This window comes from Egretta garzetta, unplaced genomic scaffold (genome assembly GCF_000687185.1).
Source record: "Egretta garzetta isolate BGI_Z169 unplaced genomic scaffold, ASM68718v1 scaffold34, whole genome shotgun sequence".
NCBI classification, from domain to species: domain Eukaryota; kingdom Metazoa; phylum Chordata; class Aves; order Pelecaniformes; family Ardeidae; genus Egretta; species Egretta garzetta.
Window position 1 is genome coordinate 3,361,675 of NW_009259586.1, and position 6,527 is coordinate 3,368,201.

Sequence of the window (6,527 nt, forward strand, 5' to 3'; positions counted from 1 at the left end):
GCAAGTCCACCGGTCCCGATGACTGATCAATACATGCTGATAGACTTTTCCCATCTGAACATTTATTTTTCGAACAGGGCACTGAGTTCTCCAACAAATGAAGGCTTGCACAAGAAACTGTCTGCCTCAGTTTGGCAGCAAACAGAAAACAGGAATATTTTTCTTTATTCTAAACCCAAATTTTTGTGGCTAAGTAGAGCCAAAAATATATCTCCCCCCCACTTCTCCCAGACACGAGACATCTCTGAATGCCGAAAGCAACTCTTCCCCGCCGCAAATGGACCAAATAAACCCAGCACGAGACTGGTGCTTAGTAGAAACAGATGCACCTCTAATGCTGTCATCTACAGCAAACTGCGTCTGCAAACTGATCTTTTATTAACGTATTTGTATAGATGGGAAAGCTGCAGAGGGTGTGCGAACCCCACCGATGGGAGCAGGATGCCTGATCGCCCCATGCCCGCAGGCTGGGTTATGGCTTGCAGAGGGCATCGCCGTGGGGCTGCTGGCCACCCCCCAGGGCTCAGCCTTAAAGACAGGCAAATTTCTTTTCTGCACCAGCATTTAACCAGGTGCCTGGTCCCCCCTGAGCTGCGAGAGGGTTTGTCGGCGTGTGGGTCGGCGTTGTGGGTTGTTTTGCCAGGGGATTTGGCATGTGTCGAGGCTGGGATGTGCTGGGTGCCGGCTGCACGGCACAGGAGAGCTGCAGGAGGAGAAGGAGTCGTGGTTAATTGTTTTCTAAGAGCTGGGACAGACGAGGTTATGAGCTTTGGGGCATCTGCTGAAGGAAGGGCAGGGCAGGGTGAGTCCCTGAGCTGCCCATAGGCATTCAGCAGTCCCTTGTAGGGTAGGGGGGATTAGGAAAGAGAGCCCTGGCCTCAACTCGCCCCCAAACCCCACATGCATGCCCCAGCCCAGGCCAGCATCCCCTCACCTTCAACAGCGCCAGGTTCCTCCCAGGGCCACGACAGCAGGGTGAGGTTGCCCTACGCTTGCTGGGAGCCGCAGATGGACAGCCTGGAGCCTCGCTCCCTGGGGTCACTGTGCAGGACACAAAGCCACCTCAGTCCCAAATCCCCGCATCACATGCACCCCATTCCCACCCCGTCTGGACCACCACCGGCTCTGCTGCCTTCTCTGTCCCTGTGAGATGCTCCTGGCATCCAGGCAGTGGGCGGGAGGGAAGGGCTGGATGTGCCCTCACCTGGGAACTGAACTGCTATTGAAAGTGGTGGCAAGAGGGGCTTTTCCCTTCCACTCTGGCCGTTTCAGGCTCTAATTTCCTTCCCCCAGAGCGAGCCACTTTTCTAGAGCCTCCACAGCCTCTCCAGTAGACAGACACACCTATAAATCCTGGGTAAAACAGGAAGAAACCATCATTAAAATGCCTGCAGGGTCTGTGAGCAGGGCAGAAAGGCAAAGACTGGGCTTTTTACCCCAAGCTAGCACTTTCTTTCCACAGTTACCCCAAAGCTACATCTATCCCAGATAACTGCCAGGGCAGGTTGAGGTTGGACATTAGGAAAATTTTTTTCACAGAAAGGGCTGTCAAGCACTGGAAGGGGCTGCCCAGGAAGGGGTTGAGTCCCCATCCCTGGGGGTATTTAAAAGCTGGGCCGACAAGGTGCTTAGGGCCAGGGTTTAGTGGTGGGATGGCAGGGTTAGGGTAATAGTTGGGCTTGATGATGTTAAAGGTCTTTTCCAAACTAAATGATTCTATCATTCTATGATTCTACGTCCCACCTGGCTTTTACTCCAGAGCAGTGTTACGTGGCGTGAGGGTCGGAGCCAGCCTCTCTCCTGGGCTCTTCCTCTCCCTCGGGGTGCCTGGGGACAGAGGAGATGGGCTGAGCTGGGGCAGCCATGCCAATTGCAGCCCCCAGGCAGCCTGCAGGCAAATTGCTCTGAAACCTTGCCCTCAGTGGGAGCAGAGCCTCTGGGCTAATTTGGCATTTTAAATGAAAGGTATTAACTTGCTGGAAGAAAGGGCGGCTTTGCCTCGAAGGAGCTGAGCCCTCAGTGACACCAAACCCCTCTTCCCCACGTCCCCCTGGCTCTGCAAAGCAGGGTGCAGAGGGCAGGGGTGAACGTCCCTTGCAGGGGGACCGAGCACCTCAGCTCAAGTCCCATGAAACATTGCTGCAGCACAGTTTAGCCTGCAATATGCTGATTTTAGCCAACAATTCTTCCTCTCCTTTTTGCTGGAAAAATAAATAAATCATGCAAGCCCTCCATCACCCGGTCTCTCCAACCAGCCGTCCCTTTGTCACGGCCCATCCTTCCCCTGGGCTTTGGAACTGGGTCAGTGAGCGACATCCAGCAGCGGTTGCTTCCTACTGAAATTCATAGAAAGCAGATACGGCCCCTGGGTGCTTTTGAGTGGCCCAGCTTTGCCTCTTTGGCCCCCACCTCAGCCAGCCTGGCGATGCCCATGCACAACCCTCAAAGGGACCCTGGGCTCTGCCAGCAGCACTTCCCTGCATCCCTCTGCCATGCCAGCACTCGTGGCTTTGCATCTTCGCTACCTGGTAGGGACTGGATGACTTTGAACCTCTATTCCTCGCCAAACTTGGCTGAAATAAGCCAGCAGGCTGGAAAGCCATCTGCAGGAGCAGCCCCACGCCTGTGTCCATGTACACGCACACAGAGCACGATCACACAGCGCTTATTGCCTGTGGAAACTGGGCAAAAGAGGGAGCAGCTTCATCCTGCAATTCCTGCCCTTGCTCTGCTTTCAGTGTTATTCTCTGCCTGGTTACACCTGCTGGCAAAATGGAATTTGTGCTCGATGGGTCGGGGACCAAGTCTTGGGACAGAGCTCGTCTCATCCTAGGGAAGGTGGCTGAAACAAGTCCAGGAACCTTCTTAAGCTGCTGAAGGAGCCCTGCAGAGACCAGCGAGGTGGGTAACCCCCCTCCCCACCTCCAGAAACCCAGCTGGCTTTTCCACTTCTGAAGCACAGCTCCTTTTCAGGGCTAGAATTTGGGGTCACTTTCAGTAACTCGCTCAAAAACCAGAAGAAAAAGCCAGAGACGCTCTCTGAGTCACTAGCATGTTGTTACCAAGGACACTAAGGTTCCTGATTTTGAAGAAGAGATTAATTACATTCTACAAATAGACATTTTCTCTGCATTGAAGAGCAGCAGGAGCTAGTTCTTTTAGCGTAGCTCATTATGTGTCAGCAGGTAGTATTGTGACAGATGTAGGAATCCAGTCGTATTGTCACTTGGGTTTAATCACCAGAAAGCTGTCTTTCCCGGGTCAGCTTCTAGTGAGGATTTGTAATATTTACATAGCACTTGGGGCTGGCTTCTTTATTGCCGGAGTCTGTATTCACTCGTCAGTCTCTCATTATGCATGTGCCAGTATTAATTGCATTTAGAAATGCGATTCTAAAGGAGAAGTGAAAGCTATTTAGACCTCCATTCAGCTTGAAAGACAGCAGCCTTCTGTGTGACAGCTCTCGAGATGTTCTTGTGCTCAGCTTTCTCTCCAGCTGAAAAGCAGGTGTTGGAGGGAGTTGGTGCCGGAGCCACTGTATCAGCACTGCCTTTTGTGCATGCCCAGACATTTATATAACCGACAGTATAATGACTCCGCAGAAGTGGCACAGAATTGACCCTTCTGGTACTGGATTCAAACGCAGCAAGGTGGAGAGTGGATCTGCTCAGTTGCTGTACAGATAGAAGGGGGAAAGCGATGCTAAGCCTTGTCTCCTGTGCAAAGAGCAGGGGGGTATTTTCTTGCTGGTGGGTTGGGGGGTTATTTATCAGCTCAGCTGTGCCTACAGCACTTTGGAGCTGTGTTTGTGGCCTTGCTAATGTATTTAAAGTCGTGCAGAAATTCAGCTGACACTTGTCTGTGCATGCCTGCTGCGCGCTGATTGCTCCAGCCCAGAGATGCAGAGCCGTGTGCCGCCGCTGCCGGCTGCCAGCCGTGCCTGGGTGGGTGGAAATGAAGAGGTCACGTCCTGCTTCCCAGAGGGGACTAAGCGGGAAGGGTAAATCCAGATGATGCCAGGCTACCAGCTCTGTTTTCTCCAGCCTGAGGTGCAGAGGGTCTGCTCTTGCCTCACAGCACGGTGCGTGGGGTGCGACGAGGGTGTCCTCCTGGTGGGAGAGATGGGCACAGGCACCAAATGCTCCCTCTCTCCATGGCCCTGGCTCCCAGTCCTAGGAAAAGAACCCTTCTGGTTCCTGAGGGATTCGTGTCCAGCCTCTTGTGAGGGGGCTGAGAAAGCAGCAGTAAAGGCAAATCCACATTTCACTTCCCCAAAGCACCTCCTTTGCTTTGCCGAGGTCCAGCCCTGCCCCACCAAGCCCCCGACCTGATCCCTCTCCAAGAGCTCTCCGTGGAAGACGTCTCCCCTCACAGACCTGGCTCTTCCCAGCAGGCTCCTTTGGGTGCTCCTGTACTCCCTTGGGTGCTCATCGCCCTGTGTCCCCCCATGCTGGACTGGCACCAAGACCAAACCCCGGGCCAGCAGCACGTCCACCTCCCCAAACCCACACATCACTCGGGAGCAGGCAGTGAGCAGCTCCTGCCAGGGAGAGATCAGAGGGGAAGGACATGAGACAGGCAAACAGAGCAGGAATCTGTAACCAGCCCTGGCCCCCTGGCCAGGGCCTTCTTGTTAAATATCACATCAACCAAAGAATAAATCTCTGCTTGTTGAGGAAACCCAACATCCAAAGCCCAAGGAGTCCCCCTTGTCAATGGGGAAGTGAGTCCAGGGTAGCGCTTCAGTTTGCTTTTCACCTCCAGTGAGGGGGGGATAGCAGACCCCACAGCTGGGCTGAAAGGAGGAAAACCTTCAAACCTCTCTTTCTGAGATGGTGGCAGCCAGCTCCAGGGGCCACCCACAGCTGAGCCCCCCAGCCCTGCGAGTGTGGGCCAAGGACGACCTGCGCTGTCCCTGGCAGCCCCAAGGCATATAAATAGAAGATGGGACGTGAAGGAGGTCAAGTGAGCAGGGGATTTCACATAATCTGATCTTGCCTGTGCTGTTCATTTGTGTCCTTTGCCCAGGACGCACGCTCTGCTTCACACACGGGGACATCAGGGCCAGAGGGACGTTCCTGCGCCAAGGCAGCTTTATCCCATGGAACATGTGGGCTCCCATCTTTTTCTTCACTGTGTGCTGGTTTTCGGGGATGTCTTTAATCCAGGGGTCGTCCAGACCAGTGCACATATGGAAAATCCTGGTCTTTGTTGCTGTATAGGGTCCTGGTGCCTGCCCAGCCTGAGCCTGGTCTTCTAACTCACCAAAAATCCAGTTGGATCAAAGCTGGATTGGGGCTCTGGTGCCTCAGGTCTGTTCGTGGTCTGGAGGATGCTGCCTGCCCTCCACCATGCCCATCTGAAGCCTTGGTCCTTCTGCCCTTGTCGCCTGTACCACTTCTCCCCAGTCTCTGCCCAGCAGCACTTCTTTCTCTTGCTTCTGCTACTTCTCTTTTCCAAAATATGAAAGGCTGCAGACAAATTGTCTCCTGGTACAAAGCTGTCAGTGGAACTGCTCTGATTTATGCCAGCACAGAGCGAGGTGGGTAGATGGGAATCCAAAATAGAGGAAGTAGAAAACCTCTTAATAGCCTCTGGTCTTTAATGGTGAGAGCAATTAATCACCAAAAGAACTAATCTAGCAACGTACAGCTTCTCTATTGGCCATACATTGATGATGATGATGATGGTGATGATGGTAGTCGGTTGTGAGGTCTGACCAGTCTGCAGGGCCCCAGTTTAGACGTGGTGGTAGGGGTGCTGATCCTGCCATGGCAGCCCCAGAGTCCCTCCTAATCCCATCTTTTTCGGCTCCATGCTCCATCCTACCTCGTCCTGCAAGGTTCTGTGCTTTCCCACTGCTTGCTCCTAACAGCAAGGAGATGGTGGCTGAGCCACAAGCCAGCCCTGCAGCCCTGACATCTTCTCCCACACCTGCATGCTTTGCTTGCTCCTAAGAGGGTGCTGAGCCAGCCGCAAAGCTGCCCTGTACCCCAGGCAGCTCCCACGGGCAGGGCTGGTGCTGCAGCTGGGGCTGCCCCCCCCCGGGGGTCGGGGCCCTGGGCTGCCCGCATGCCACCAGCACTGGTGCCACTGCTCGGGGTGACCTGTCCCCAGCCAGGCGCCTGCTGTCAGCTGCCTGCTCACCCCGCAGCTTCCCCGAGGGACGGACCTACAGGCTGCCAGCTCTGCCGGCCTCACCAGCCCCCCCTGCACCCCCTGCCCAGAGACAGCCCCCACCTCTGCAGCAAGCACCTTTGCTCCTTCACTTAACGAGTCCTTAATGCAGCCGGTACCGCAGGTAGCATGGGGAGGGCAGGGGCCACGCAGGCCAGGAGATGCCTTCCCTGCTTCCAGTCTTGTTTCTCCCTCCCCTGGCTTAATTGGCTCATTAAGTGCCAATTTGACCTCCTCACTTTCAGATGTCTCCAGTCTCCACTGGTAAATAGATTTGCGCGTCTCCAGCGGAAACCTCCTCGAGCGGAGCCTGGCATCGGAGCAGGCGGCTGCGCGGCCAGCGAGGGCGA

General features: G+C 54.7%; 1 long non-coding RNA gene across 1 annotated transcript in view; it reads right to left on the bottom strand.

The window, feature by feature from the left end:
* Nucleotides 1-1,212: 1,212 nt before the first annotated feature.
* LOC118452185 overlaps nucleotides 1,213-6,527 on the bottom strand; it is a 9,145-nt gene continuing 3,830 nt past the window's right edge. Inside the window, exons 2-3 of the long non-coding RNA XR_004841875.1 lie at nucleotides 1,744-1,827; nucleotides 1,213-1,353 (exon numbers count right to left, since the gene is read on the bottom strand). This is a non-coding gene — a long non-coding RNA (uncharacterized LOC118452185). The remainder of the gene's footprint in view (nucleotides 1,354-1,743; nucleotides 1,828-6,527) is intronic.